This window comes from Sinohyriopsis cumingii, chromosome 5, assembly GCF_028554795.1.
Source record: "Sinohyriopsis cumingii isolate HCF-2022 chromosome 5, ASM2855479v2, whole genome shotgun sequence".
Lineage (NCBI taxonomy): Eukaryota > Metazoa > Mollusca > Bivalvia > Unionida > Unionidae > Sinohyriopsis > Sinohyriopsis cumingii.
The window spans coordinates 125,613,037-125,629,696 of NC_142965.1; the positions used below are offsets into that span (position 1 = coordinate 125,613,037).

Sequence of the window (16,660 nt, forward strand, 5' to 3'; positions counted from 1 at the left end):
TGGATTTCCTAATCCTTCTGATGATGCGATTCCAGTTGTTATTAGTAAATTGGAATCCAAGTCAGTACTCCTATTATTTTACTGGCACGTCTGAGATAGTAAAGTTTTCTACGATAATATTTCTAGTATCTGATCAGATCTTCCCTTTCAGTGTCTAATAGACCTCATGAGATATGATTGAAGTAGATTATTTCATTGTCATTATGGAACTTTTTCAGTTATTATTTCAATTGCCGATAACTTAACAACGTCATGTACGTACAATCAATCTCACAAATCATAGCGCTATAATACGTAGGTAACTAGTGACATCGTGTAATCACATTCTACATGTTTATATGTTTACATCCCCATCGACTCACGTTGACATTCCATGAAATTCATCACTTTAAAACTGTAAGTGAGACTCACAACGTCTGACAAATCAAATGATCTAACAGTGAACACGGAATAAGCGCGTGTTTCTATAACATTTGTGATATAACTTTGCCCACACAAATAAATATAAACAAACTTATTGGTATTTTTAGCATCAGGCTTATCAACAATAACAATCAATTTACTATTAATAGGATTGCCAAGAAAATCTCTGTACTTATGATATCTTCGGATGTGAAATTATTATATCTGCTGTCTGTTAAAACTTTACGATCTGAGGATGAAAATGGAACAGTGTATCGGATTCTAATAACACTGAATATAATTCACCATGAATGTCACCCAACGAAGCAGTTGAAAATCCAGTGCTAATGAAAGAAAATATGTACCGATGACACATGTTCAAAGTCAATGATGGTGTCAGAAATTCATTAACGAAGAAAACATTCTAACAAGTGATCACTCCAAACTGGTACGAGCAAATAGTTGTTGTGGATAAAATTTTAACAACAATACCAGTAACCTACAAACCAAATGATTTATCAGGAGAAAAAGTTATTGGAAGATTTATGAACAGCAGGTGCAGCGGACAAATCAGGATATATTTGTTTTCGAGCGATTAATATCTAGAACAAGCAAGTGAATTTTAGTAAAATGCAGAGGTTATAGTAATAGTTTTAATAGTTGGATACCAACTAGTGAAATAAAAAGTCTTTGATTAAATCGCTAGCGAAACGATCGTGTGTTGCATAGCATGAGGCGATCCAATCATTGTAAATATTTTCGTATTTCAAAAGAAGAATTACTTTCCACTGGCCTGCATAATTATATTAAGTGTGTGCTGTTATTAGTGCGTCGTGCTAGCGCTCTACCATCAGGTTACAAATCTTAACAAACCAAAACTCAAATTTTGTGTTTTGTCGACGACCATAAACTTCTAGCTGCCCACAATGCATCAATTTCTTAAACGTATTCCAGAATATCTCATTCTCAGAGATAATACAATTACACTTTTCAACCTTTTTAGCATGGTAATATTTTTCATCTTGAGTTATTATAACTGGTTCGTCAGTAAATGTATACTCGACGACAGGAAATAAATACATTTCTTGGTCGAAATTGATGCTGTTAACAGTTTTTAGATTCTCAGAATCCTGATGCAAGTACTTGCACTCTACAATATTGAGATGCTATACATGCTGATCCGATGGATCACAATCGAGATCAGAGTAAAGTTCCGACAATCGTTTCGCGATTAACAGAGTTGTTAGGGAAATCTCTTATACATAACCCTCTTATCTAATTACTGTAATAAAGTAATAAGAGTACTGTAGTTATTTTAATGTAATGCAATATCGGAGGAAATAAGACGCATCGTCAAAACTAAACTTTTAAATATGAACCTGTTATTCGACGCGGTCAATATATTTATGAGCAATGAAAACATGTCGAATATTGCTCTGACGTACAGCTGATATCTCTACCTAGCTAAGAAGAAAAGATATTATATTTTACAAATTACAGACAAAAGATGAAAGTGCCATTTATAAAAATGTATGAGTCTATTTTACTTTCAGTGCTAGGAGCAGAAAATAACCCTGATAAATCATCGACAAGAAAAATACTGCAACAAACATATATCATATTTGTGAACGACGCTTGTTCAAGATAGAGTAAAAGATCACTGTCATGTAAAAGGACAGTAGCACGGTCCAGCACTTGAAAAATGTAATTTAAAATATACCTCACCAGATTTCGTTGATGTTGTCTTTTACAATTCCAGAGAATACGATTCTCATATAATAGTTGAAGCGTTCGGCAATAAACCGTCTTAAAGTTAAGAACAACGATACAATAAAGTGCATCCCAAAAAAACCCACAGAAAAGTACATGTCTGCGACACTAGGCAGTATAAGATTTATTAATTGTTTACAGTTTATGGCAGCATCGCTGGACAAGCTTGTAAATGGCTGTGGTAAGTTTGATAATTTGACTGACAAGGAACAGTTTTATTCTAGGTTAAATGTTGAGAGTGTTAGTAATGATGATTATGCTTATGCTAAATCGATTAGGGACTCGTTTGACTGTAAAAACGTCGGTGATTATCAAAACTTGTTTCTTATTAAAGATGTGTTGTTGCTCGCAGATATATTTTACTATTTCAGAGATGTCAGCGGTGATAACTGAAAAAAGAACGAGATGGCCGCTTTCGCTTAACCGGCTTAAAGCAGCTGTTTCTATTTTTAGTGCCGTTTTCACGATATTTGTGCTTGTTTTCTATTTTCGTCTACGTTATTCTGTTCATTATTTATTGGCTGTTAAATTTTATGTGTTTCTTCATCTCCTTGTCTTGGAAATGAGAACAATTAGATTTTTTCTCAGCTGTCTTGCTCAATTGTTTTGGAACAAACCGCCATCACGTGATACTAGCCAATCAACCCGTATATGCTATGATGGACCCTCATTAACTGCTTAAAATGATTACTACTTGGCTCTCCACACTACATTGTGCTCTAGACTAAACCAACTGGGACTACATTCATCATTACCTAAATGTAAACAGAAGCGGAAAAAGAAACGTTGTTTCAAAGCTGGCCGGCGTAGAACAGGAAGAAGAATTCCAGTTATCTGACTTATTTCGGTTCAACAATTTAAAAAAAGTTCGACCGTTAATTTAGATAACCTAATTCAAATCCCAATTAATTCGTCAACCTTTGTGTCAGCTATCCAAGCGATAACTCTGCGTATTGTATTACCCAACGCCCATTCAGTAGGACCACCGGAAAAGCGCACAGAAATAGTTAATTTTATCAACGACCAGAATATTGACATCTTTATCGTGACAGAAACATGGCTAAAAACATCAGGCGATGAGCCCAGGTGTGCGGATCTAACACCCACTGGTTACTCCATCAAGTCGTTCCCCCGTCATTCTCGCGGAGGTGGAATTACTGTCATTACAAAGAACTCCATGATAAAACGTCTTTACTACACCACAACATTCAATTTCGACCATACATCGTCTGAACTAGTCCGAACCACACTCACACTGGAACAATATCAGTCCATTTTTTCTGCCTACACCGCCCTTCTCCTAGTAGAACAAACAAGCTGGCTGACTCTCTCATTTTGGAGCAGTTTCCGAATCTCCTGGACTATGGAAATTCGATAGGTTGTAACCTGATTATCCTTGGAGATTTCAACTTTCACTTTGACTGTCACGGAAACCCAAATACATCAAAACTCATAGATTCCATTACTGTTTTCAACCTCCATTACTGTTTTCAACCTCAAACTATCAGTTAAACAACTCAACCATAAACATGGTTACATTTTAGACTGGATTCTTCATAGACCTGATGATAACATTCTACGATCCTCCCTGGTATCCCATGACCTTGCATCAGATCGCCTCTGCATTATATGCCATCTTGACGTATCAGACACTAACCCTCCACCTTTATCTGCTACTAAGAAAACCTCCGTATGATAAATAGGACCAAACTAATGCACGACATCCAAGCTAACCTTACAACTTGCTTACCTCCTACCGCAGAACAACTCGATAACTGTCTGCGTTCATTGCTTGACAAAGATGCACCAGCTACCAAGTGCAGATTATCAATTCAAAAGTGTTAGCAGTGTTAGGGACCAGCTTCGCACTGCTAAAAGAGACTGTCGTAAAGCTGAGAGGCTTTGCCTTTACACCAGACTCACTATTCATAAGCAAATCTATGAAGCCGCTAAGAAGAATGTCACAAATGTAGTCCATGCAGCGAAATCAGCCCACTATACTACAAAGATCATGCAAAGTTTCAACTGGAAAGAGCTCTTCGAGATTACTAAAAAGCTAATGTCAAGGAACAAATCAACACCACTTCCAACTACCTTCTCTCCAGTCGACCTTCCGGACATGTTTGCAAATTTCTTCCATAACAAAGTACAAACCATTAGAGATAAGCTTGACACCACAATTTCAATTGACTCGTCATCACCATACAGCTGGGATACAGAATTTGAGCGGCAACCATTAGCAGCATTTGAACCTGTCTCTATGGATTTTGTACGTACAGTCGTGATGAAGAGTGCACCAAAGTCATGTGAACTTGATCCAACTGCAACATCACTGCTGCTTGAGTGCATAGATCCAGTATTGCCTTCACTAACTGATGTTATTAATACCTCTCTCTCATCTGGGGAATTCCGATCATTTTTCAAAACTGCCATTCTAAAGCCTTTGCTGAAGAAACCAACACCAGACAACAACGATTTAAAGAACTACCGCCCATGTTCTAATCTCCCATTCATATAAAAAGTCTTAGAAAAGGTTGTTCTATCCCAGCTTGTATCGCATCTAAATTCAAATAGTCTTTTTAACAATGTACAGTCTGCATATCGGCCTAAGCCACACTACTGAAACTACTCTTCTAAAAGTAGTTAATGACTTTCTCTCTGCGTTGGATAGCAGAAAGATTACAGTCCTCACCCTCCTTGATTTGTATGCAGCATTTGACACAATAGACCATCTAAAACAATTGCAGATTGAAGTCATTTTCACTTTCCAAACAGAATAGGTGAAGTTTACATTTTGTTGACAGCTTAGTCGCGCATATCGCCTGGGAGCATGATTTTCTGCAGTTTTATACAAAATATTGTGAACTCAGTGAATGGCTCGTCATGACATTTTTGATAAATATTTATTATGTCGAGCATCATGACGTTCTCTGTATATGATGTCGAGCTTCTTAACATGACAAATCACTTTCAATTTTTAGCTCTACTGGTCATAAATGAGAAGAGCTTATTAGATGATCTGTGCTCTGTCTTTCATCCAGTATCACACAGTTGTTCATAAATGAAAATGGTGGCCCTTTGACATCCAACAAGGCCGAAGGACATGCGGTACTGATTATATGGAAAAATAGGAACCAGCTTGGGAATGGGTGAATATAAAATGGAATATTTATGGGTTTGTCTGGTGAGGATTGTTTAATAATGTAAGTTATTTTTTAGGAAATGGAATCTTTTGAGAGCTCATCCTAGTTGTAACTGAAAAAAACAGACATTGTTTTATTGATGGAATTTCAGTCCTTTAACAGTCTTGAGTTTGCAACACTCATTACTGAAATTAGCACCTGACTCTTTGGTTGGTGCGGAATTGAAAGCACATGTTTTAAACACACCAAATATCTCGGAAACAATCACGCATATTTGGACACAATTGTTTTTATATCTGGGATGCAGACAATCACTAATGCAGGAGTTCTCCTTACGCAAACAATTGCTGGACAGCAGATTCAAAGGCTTGCCAGTGCTGCTTCAACCACCTGCTGAGTGAAAATATGTTGAGCAATTGATCATTATAGTTGTGCTGATATTTACAACGAGAAAATACAATGCTGTAATATTCGTCAAAAATCGAGCAAATAACTTACTGGCTTTTACCAAGCTTTGTCTTTCCTTAGAATCTCTGCTCTAAGTTTTACCGCCATATTACGAGTGGCACTCACGGAGTAACTCTATATTGCTCAGGATTCTGCCTGGGTGAGACAATTTTTGCTTGCTAGTTAGAAGTAATAATTCGGATCGAAATTGTTACCACACCCTCTATCTCAATTCAGATTGGTTATCACTTTGACCCAATCCAATCAAACTTAGCGGACAATGTCCTTCTCGCTGTCTGACCACGTGGGGACGGATGTAGAGCACGCCCCGTTCTTTGCGGGTTCCTCTGATCTTTGGACAAAGCTGTAACACAGATGGGAAGTCGCTCGATCTAACGCCTGTGCCGATTCAAGATGCCGGTTTTCTCTCTGGTCACTGTAACCTTGCACAAGAGATTAACTCTAGCCTGTGGCAGTGTTCAGACATCAAAGCATGGCTTGTTTAGTTTATGCATGACTTACGAAATGGGACTGAGCAAATGTGAAATTCAGATATATCAACAGTTGACAAGAAAGAGGGTTGTAGTGTGTAGAGTGTGTAGATTTGACTATGTTAGGTGGAGTGTTTTCCACATTAGTTTATATCTATGAAATTACTTACATAAAGTTTATACAATTTATAATTTATAGAGTAATTATGGTGAGCAATATGATATTTACTAGTTGTGTTTTGAAACATATTGCTTCAGATATGATCACTTAGGTCTCTTCCACACATGACTTTGTATCCCACTAATTTCTTTAAGTGAATGTTTTGAAACTTCATATTTTGTATTTTAATGTACTTATATCTATCTTAGTTTAGTTTTAATTTATAAGTCTTTTGGGAGGAAGTTTAGTTAATTTTAGTCATTTATATATCTTTTTCCGTACAAATACATGTTCCTATAGATGGTCACCTTGATATTGTACTCATTAATTACATGGTATGACAGGGATGGTAGTATATTTCAGAATCAAATTAAAGAGGGATAAATGGTGATATTAAAAAAGGTAACTCTTATTACACAGCTTTTTTTAATAATTATTTTTTGATTTTCTTAAGTAAAACTCAAATACTTAAATATTGCCTGAAACATGAACGTGCAATACAATTTAATATTCACTAATGTAATCTTGGACAAGCAGAATTATGTACATTGCTTACTTATGCATTGAACTACTTTTGCAAGGCCTCTAAAGAAAATCAAGGGAGGACCTAGGACAAAAGGGTACTAATTATATCGAAAAATGGGAACCAGTTTGGATATGGGTGAACATAAAATAGAGTATACATGGTTTTGTCTGACCATGATTGGTTAATAATGTAAGTTATTTTTTAGGAAAAGGAATTTTTTGAGAGCTTATCTTAGTTGTAATTGAAAAAATACTAGTGAGTGACATTGTTTTATTGATGGAATTTCAGTTCTTTAATAGTCTTGAGCCTTCAGCACTCAATGCTGAAATTAGCACCTGGCTCTTTGGAAAAGCACATTTGAAAGCACATGTTTCAAACACATGTAGGTCCAGAATATGCGCGGCTCATATCCTTTTCTGTACACAGAAGCTGACATCCAGGTTTCATCTATACTGATAAATATAGGTTTGATCAAGATCACTCAGACATTTCAAGTTATTGAATGTTAAATATCATGGTGTTTGCATAGGTTTACAATGGGAACTGAATTAGTACCGTGAGTCCTGAAGCTGTGTCCGTCTTCATAATCTTGTCACTAGTCTACTGAATGGATTGTTATATCAACATGGGGTTTCACAGACTTGCCATGATGTCTAATTGATCCTAATTGAAAATGGTCCCCATCTGAGGTGCAGTATGGCTGCTACAGCTGCTAAATTGAATATGTTCTTATCGCAACTCCTCCTTAGCAAATGGTCAAATCACCATGGGGCGTTTCCTAAATTAGTTACTTCTAGTTGGTCCTAAATTAAATTGGTTCCGATCTGACAATCCAGTATTGCCACCACAGTAGCCATGGCTGCTGTCAGGTTATTGCTTCTTGACCACCAAAGTGACCAACTTGAAAATCTTATCTCTTTTCCTCCTGAATGGATGGTCACATTCAAATCAGGTTTTCACTAAATGGTTTATTATGATGCGTAGTTAGTCCTAAATGAAAACGGTGCTAATATAACGTCTAATATGACCTCCAAAGCAGACATGGTGAAAATTGTCATTGCTTCTCATGAATAAAAAGTAACATTACCATGGGGTTTCACCAGAAGACTTGTTATGATGTCTAGGTGGTCTTGAATAAAAAGAATGCAACTTGCAAATCAAATACGGCCACCACAGTGGCCATCTTGAAAATCTTGTAATTGCTATAACTCCTGAACTGATGGTAATATTAACATGGGGAATTTGCTAAAAGACTAATGAAACTATCTAAATGAAAATGGCACTGGTCGAACATTATTTACTCAATGGCAGCCTTCTTAAAAATCTTGTTTCACCTCTATGTATTAAAAGGAAGAAATTACCATATATATAATTATTGAAAATTACTTACGGCCAGTAGAGTACGGGTCCTTTTGAGGGATTCTTGATTAGGCGTCGGGGGCTTTTTGGTATCTCAGCTGAATGCCGCATAAGGCAGGATTTCTCAATGTGACCATTTCTTGTGCTTTTTTGAATAGCTATGATACATTGTACGCTTTATGGTGGCCATCATCTAATGACGTGCATAATGACGAGTATTTGTATTCATGACATGTGTAGACCAATTATTTACCTGTTGCCTTACCTTGTTATTGTCTACAGTATTTCTTCAAGCATTGGAATGTTATTTCTTTTTCTAACCTGAGGTTTTTATTTATTGAATGTAGATAATCGACCTGAAGTAGTGTACAACAATGAATCATACTACAGAAGCTAGATCATTTTGAAGGCAAAAGATATTTTAAATAAAAAGAAACTCTATAGAGCAACGTTTGTAAGACTAAAAAATGTGCCTATCTTTTACAGTTAAATAACGATCAAAACAGTACAAAAATACTCTTATTGAATTGCTGGGCATCGGCTTTATTATTTTTAAACGATTTCTGGAGCATTTAGCTCGTTCTTTGAATAATACTGAATCACTTTGAAATAAGAGAGAAAACTCATTTATTACGCTCCGTATAAGAAAAGACAACAAGCTCAACAGGAAGATCAAATTACAAATGATAATACTATTTTAGAAGAGGAAAATAATACACATAATATGTGGTTAGTATTAAACTGTTGTCAGTAAGAATAATTCTTGGTTGCTCTGAAGAGATTCCCGTGGACAAGCGAATTTTACATAAGGGATACCTTATCGCGCATGATACTGTCAGGATTACCTCAACGATTAAGATCAATTTAACTTGAGGCAAGAAGTGGCAGTTACGAAAGCGAACGTAGCATTCCAAGATAACGTACTTTTGGGGTTTTCACCAAATGTGGAACCAGGTGAATTTTTTATACTGAATACTCATCAGAACCAGTCTATGCCACAATCCCTGGTTGACACAATTTTGTTTTACAGTACTTCTATGGATCAGGTCGGGCACATATTCGATATCCACAGAAAATCTTCGTAATGTAACACTACATTAGATATCGATCTCATAAATACAATGTCAGTTATACGTGGATATTTAATATCACAGTGAGCAAACCCGTTTACATGACATATCATGGAAATGGCGTATTAAATATTTTCCTGGGATTTTTCACATGTACACCAAAGTTGATCGCAGTATAGTCTTTGCGCGCTGCACTGATTGAGAACAAATTGTAATGCGCAGTGTGTGTCGTTAATAGCAATTACAATATTTCTCCCAACTGGTCACATTGCACCAACATGTCATGAACATATGCAAGGCTGCATATCTTGAGCTGAGACGCATCAGCTCTTCGCAAATATCTTTCAGTTGATGCCACTAAAACACTTGTGTGTTCATTAGTACTTTCAAGACTGGACTATTGTAATTCAATTATGTCTTGTTCATCTCAATATCTACTCCAGAAACTTCAAAAAGTTCAAAACACAGCTGCCCGGATCGTACTTAGAGTACCACGATCAGAGCACACCTCCCCGCTGCTCTGTAGCCTACACTGGCTATCCATTCGATCCAGAATCAAACACAAAATTTGTTCTCTGTGCTACGTTTCACTGTCGGACTCTACTGCAACGTACCTATCTGACCTCACCCATGTGTACACACCAGCAAGATACTTGCGCTCCTCTTCTGACAATCGTATACTCATTATTCCCACTATGAAAACAAAGTCACATGGACAGAGTTCTTTTGCAATACCAGGGCCCAGCAACGTGGAATGAACTGCACACTGAACTTAGACACAAAGACACAGTGATCACATTCAAGAGGACTCTCAAAACTCACTTATTTCGACTGCAAGAACAAACTTAAAGACCTAATAATGTTTCCTACCTTAAATATTCTCAGCAGGTTATTTCATAATGCTTTCTAATTTCATGGTGTTTGTTTTTGTAATCATATCATTATATGTTTTTATATTATTGGTGTTGTCTAATGTTGTAAAGCGCTTAGAGCTTCTAAAAATTAGGCCCTATACAAAGTCCTCATTATTGTTATTATTATTGTTATTATTATTATTATTATTATTATTATTATAAATACAGACTCGACCGGGCTTTGCACTTTTCTGCACCGGGACTATGCTGGGATGCATTCCTGAAACACAGCACAATAAAATAAAACCTATTACAGACCCAGATATGTTCTATTTCATCGAGCTGGGAATCAGAGGCGGATTAAGTATCAGAACAAAAATATGCCAACGCCAGTAATATATATTTACACGACTATGATACGATGCCATTTAGTTTTACGACCTACCTCGTTGCCAAAAGCCTGTATGGTTATGGTATGTCTGAGTAAATGCCGGTTAGTGGATTCAAATGGATCAGAGCAAAACCTTTTTTGATGAAACTGATAAACCTGTACAGGAAGATATGTTATTTTATTGAAGGTAATCTTGACTTTCCTGTTGAGCTGCACGATGCATATAATGACTGTCCATTTTGTCCAGAATCAATGCTGATCGACAAATTTATTATCAGAAAAACAAAAAAGTATTCGCGGTGTAAATCTAATGCAAACAAACTAGTTCCTAATCTTTTTAAGAAAAAACGGAGATACGATTTGCATTGCAAAAATCTTAAACAAGCACTTGATCATGGTCTGATATCAAGAAAAGTTCATCGACTTTTAAAATTTAATCAGTCGTGTTGGCTGAAAAATTGTCTCGACGTTAGTACTAGCCGAAGAACAGTTTCAAAAACAGAATTCGATAAAAAAAAACTTTTTTAAGACATAAATAAAAGCGTCTTTGGCAAGACTATTTAAAATATAAGAAAGCTAGTCATTATTTTGATTTGTAATAACGTGGAACGTCGTAATGAACTTGTTACACCTGACGATTTAGTCAGTAGGAGAATATTTAATGAACATCTAGTAGCCGTTCATAAACGAACGACAAGCCTGAAGTTAAACAAGCCAGTGTATGTCGATATGGCAGTACCTGAGATATCAAATAAGTTAATGTACTGGTTCCACTACGATTTTGTTAAGGTTAAGTGGCCCCATGCAGAATTATTATTTACAGACACTGACCTTTCTAATGTACAAGATAGAATCTGATGATATTTATCAAGAGTTTCACGATAGCCGATCATAGTTTGATCTTTCAGATTATCCACACAAAAAAACGGATTTCAATGCAACGACAACAAAAAAGTAATAGGAAAGTATAAGGATGAAACGATACTTGTTTATCGGATTACGGAGTAAAATGTAATGTCTAAAACTAGCTGATAATAAAGTTAAAAAATGAGAAAAAGGCTTCAAAAGAAATGTAGAAGGTAAGGTGATAGGATTCGATAATTATAAGTCTGCGCTAGACGGATTTTCTGGTTATATTGAGATGATAGCATTAAGATCATACTCTCATAAAATTACGACTGATGTTATCATACAATTTGGTCTGTCTAAGTTTGATGATAAGCGATAGTGTTCTGATGGCATTAAAAAATTCGCGTTAGGATATCAATTGTTTGATGTTGACTCTAGCGAGATGGATTTTGTCCATTGGTTATTACAGTACATTTTATGTAAATGTCACAAATAGGTAATAGCAGCAAAAAATATATTGTATAATGGGATGGTTTCTGAGCCAACCCTATTTTGTCTGACGACGATAATGAATTCCTTGAAACGTTCTTGAGCTAGGAAATAGATTATAAAATCGATGTTGTTGCCTCCACAAAGCTGTTTTCTAATTTTGTTTAGACCAAGCTTGTGGGATTAGGGTGGGTGGGGTAAACAAATCATGCAGTCGTCCAAGTTCAAAAGAGGATTTGGCTAAGAAACCCCTTTATACAGTCTTCAGTTAATGATAAAATTCCAATTGAAATGTTAAACAATTATGTCGAAGATATCTAATATCAAAGCAATCTATTTACAACGGAAATTGAAGTACATTTAATTATGATGACGACAAGGTATTCGTGATATATTTAGTCCAAAACCTGATGACCTATCGGCATTGTCTTCCGATTTGCATATAAAATTGATACCAATACAGATGTTGTCCTGTCAGTGTGCATGCATTATTAATTGCACCCATGATTCACTGTTAATTCATCTTTCCAAACTTGGAGGAAAATGGAAAAGCGATAGCATTATGAATTTTGTTCATGATATATAATCGTAGATGTCCTGGTGTCCGATTTACCGACTAATAGAGAAGTTAAGAAGTCCTAGCAGAATAAGTGCCATTTTGATTATGGTCTGATTGACGTCGCAGTTCAGCTCCATCACCGATAAAAATTATTTGATTACTAGCTGTCCATGTGGACATAGGACACAATTAATGTTACTATATGTTCTCTACATTTGTTCCCCAGTACTGACCTTTCCACTGTGTTACAATCAATACAAATCATATGTTAATCTAAAGTACCTTCAAAGATGACTTCACGGTGAAGTTCTCGTCAAAGGTTGACCTGCTCCTTTTTTAGATGCTGCACCGTCAACATAGCAGCATGTAAACAGAACACATATTTCACTTCCGGATCATCACCAAGGCCTTATTACTCACTGTGCACTGTCGCGGAAATGCACACAGACAACAACACCCTGAGCTCATATTATCAAGAATAAACAGTTACCTTTAAATCCCTACCAAAACATGCATAAATAAAACTCTTCTATCACCAACAAAATGAGAGAGGAACAAATGTTCTAAAAATAGACTAGAACTACATTCGTGGGTACTGAACTGGAAGTATTAATTGTGAACCGATTCCATGTGTCAATTGCCACCCAAACTCAAAAAATGGATATAATTCTCGAGAAAATCATCGGTGCATAATACTAGAAGCTTCTTTATATCATAGTAACTAATCTGCTAGATATCCAAATAGACAAAAACGTTACTCTCATATGATGTGCATAATAAACAGATTTGAATCGAAGGATTAACAATATTCAAATCTCCACCACCCATTGGACTAACCATTGCACTAGCATGTGCAAACCGGATCTAATAGGAATGTCAGCCATGGTGTGTGTGTGTGTGTGTGTGTGTGTATTTGGGTGTGTGATTTGGATTTTTAACGTAGCTTAATTTTTCATGCATATCTCTACGATGTCGGCAGTGTGAAAGTTTATAGTTAAGTCTGTTATAGATTTTTCATATTTGTATTCAAAGATTTTAAATCAACGTTCACAAAAATATCCCTAGAGAAGAAATCTATTTCAGAGCTAAATCGCTCGTGTTTTAAGTATTTTAAAGTGTTGATTATGCAGGGAGTAAAGCGCGCAATAATAACATTAGTGTACAGTATACATACTGGCACAAAGCTCATTGTGATATATTTAAAAATGTTCGAGACGGTGAAAGAAGTAGTTCATGCGTTGAATATGGCATCAGCCAACTGAGTATCAAACATAATGTATGTTTATTGCAATTTGAGTGGTATGGTATGAAGAAATAATAATCAAATTTGTATTGGAAATATTGGGAAACATTTTCAGTATATTTTGAAGATCTAATAAACCTTCAAAGGTCAGCCAACATTGATTCAATAATGTAAGTGACGCATATTTTATGGCAAAGTTTTATTTTTAACAGAACTTGAGGAATTGATATTTGCAGCAATTGCTTTTAAATCCACGATTGGGAGTTTTAAAAAAAAAACTTGTAATCATTGATAAATTGGATAGGATTTGTGGATAATATCGACCAATTGTTTTGGCTATTTTACCATTGATACATCTGGAACTCATAAATTCAAAACTTGGTAACACATGCAAAACCGTACATTATAATGTATTGCCGTTCTAGCATTTTCAAACTCAGAGAAGCACTTTTTGTCAACCTTGTTGTTTTCAAACTTGAAGACAGGCACGCAGCAGAAGTAGAAATTTCACTATCAAGTGTTACCTATATTCTACAAGCAAGATCATAAATGCAAGTTGATAAGATTTTGAAGACCATAACAAAGAAAGGGTAAAATGTGATTGTGTCATGGAAATGATATAAGGAATCGTTTTAACAAGCGAAACACACTCTTTGGTCACAATTACACGACTTGCAAATCGATTGCGTCTCAGCAAATTATCAATTACTTGGAGCTGAGACAGTGAGGTATCGAGTATATGGCAAAGTTTGAATACTTTGTTCCTTCAGAAAGTCTGTAACGACGTCGGATTTAAGCACCGGCGCGTTGTTATGGAGCTTTATAACGTTTAAATTAGATTGAAGTTAGAGGTAACTGCAATACAAGGCATATTGAATAAGGCCCTGCACACATATCTTCAGCCATTTGTCTAAGACAAGTCATTTTGGAAACGTGGTTTGCCCTTGCTATTTATTTACTTGTCCCGTCCTTCTAGTTCGCGTTTTGTTGTGATTAATATCTGTCATGGATTCTGAGACAGATACGTAATAATGGTATGTGGTAAAATGTATAGTTGAGGAATTTATTAATAAGGAATATGTTATGTAGCATTGCTATGCATTTTATTTATGAAGTGCTATCGCATATACAAGCATGTTATGTTTGCAGTATCAATGTTCAGTGTCTTATTTTAGTTACATGTTTGTCAAACCAATAACTAATTTGTAGTGATCAGGCTGTAACATGTAAACTAAGTCTCTTAATGTATGACGCAGAGAACATCTGAGATTCAAACAATTCCCAGTAACCGTCAAAAACACCTTGGACAGGTGGCAGAGTTCGTAAAGCATTCAGAACAAAAATATTACACATTATTGGCAACAGTTCTGTTTATCCAGGGTCTAATCTTGTTGAATATATCATTTTAGTACATTAGACTCCAAGAGCGAAACATTGAGAGTGATTTGCCAATATGCATACCATTAAAAGCTCGACATAATAAATGTATATAGCCATTCACTGAGTTCACAAAATTTTGGAAAACACTGCAGAAAACCATGCTACCAGGAGATCTGGGCAAAAAAGGTTGTCGACAAAATGTAAATTTTACTTTCTCTGTTTGGAAAGCGATACTTTAGATGTACACAACATGTTTTGGGTTTTGTGAAACTCCGTCATTCCAGCCGAATTGTTATGTTGTTTTACCCTAGGAAAACGTGTTGCAGCTTCAACAACTGTTGATATGCCGGTTAAAAAACAAACTCTTACACATCCCGAGTCATATATTTCATTAACTATTTGATCGTAGGTACGCTGCTCATTAATGCAAATATCATCAACATAAAATACATGGAAACTCTCCTATATATTGTTACTTTAGGTTTACAGTATATGCGCTTGTAGGTCTTTTCACCATGTATTTTTTCACATAACTTCCTATGAACCCGGTAGAAATTACGCTTTGTAATTAATCCAAACAGACCGGAGTTCTTAGATTACATTATTTTAATGTACAAATAGTTCATCAAGACTCCTAGCAGTCTCATTCTTTTACTTTTCAAAATTTTACCAAACAATGACAGTTGCAAAGATTCACAAAGTTATGGTTACGAATATGTAATAACAGTGATCTTGTGGTTTGAATAGGTGAACTTTATAGTGTGAAGACGTGAACGTATTATCGTGTAGACAATATAAGGGATATTCAAACTTGTTAGGAAATATTTTTGACTGTCATGTCCTGGTACAATAATCAATTGCTTGTTTTCGTGGCAGCTGATATTTTTGTTCCTTTGTGTTAATTACGTTACTCTCAGAGCTCGAGAAATTCCTGGGCCATTTTTGTTGTTTGATGCCCCTAGGGTCTGGTGATATAGAACTTTGAAAATGAATCGAATGCCAAAACAAGCCCATATAATTTCCTATATAAAGGTTTGAAAGAAAACTAAGTACACAATGTAGGATAGTTTTTATTTGCAGACTTTCGAAGCCCCTTTTGGGATTGAGTCCAGGGCCATATGGCCAGCCGACACTGATTGGACCTGAATATATGCATGCCAGTCAGGTAAAATTAACAAAAATGCTTACTTTCTGCTGTTCTCATTTAAAGGCATAAAGAAAAGTCAAAATATGTCTCTTTTTCCAAATATACACACTTTCCAATATGAATAAACTGCATATGATATGGTAAATTCTTATATTTACAAAATATGTTTATGATATACATACAATGCTGAGAATATTTTACTTGAAAATAAAGTATTCCTTACTACAATGTTAAATGCAAAATATTCATAAAAAGAGAGTTAGAAAAAGTCACATTATTAAAACCCAAAGCACACACACTCACTGATTCCAATTCTTGCGTTCCTCCTGCTACTCTCTATTCAGCTTTCAAGTCTCCTTATTCTGTCCAAAAGTAGTCAT

At 35.7% G+C, this 16,660-nt stretch overlaps 1 protein-coding gene across 1 annotated transcript in view; it reads right to left on the reverse strand.

Moving 5' to 3' along the window:
- LOC149800134 (toll-like receptor 4) overlaps positions 1–16,660 on the reverse strand; it is a 56,921-nt gene that overhangs the window by 15,596 nt on the left and 24,665 nt on the right. The gene's annotated exons all lie outside the window — the stretch shown is intronic.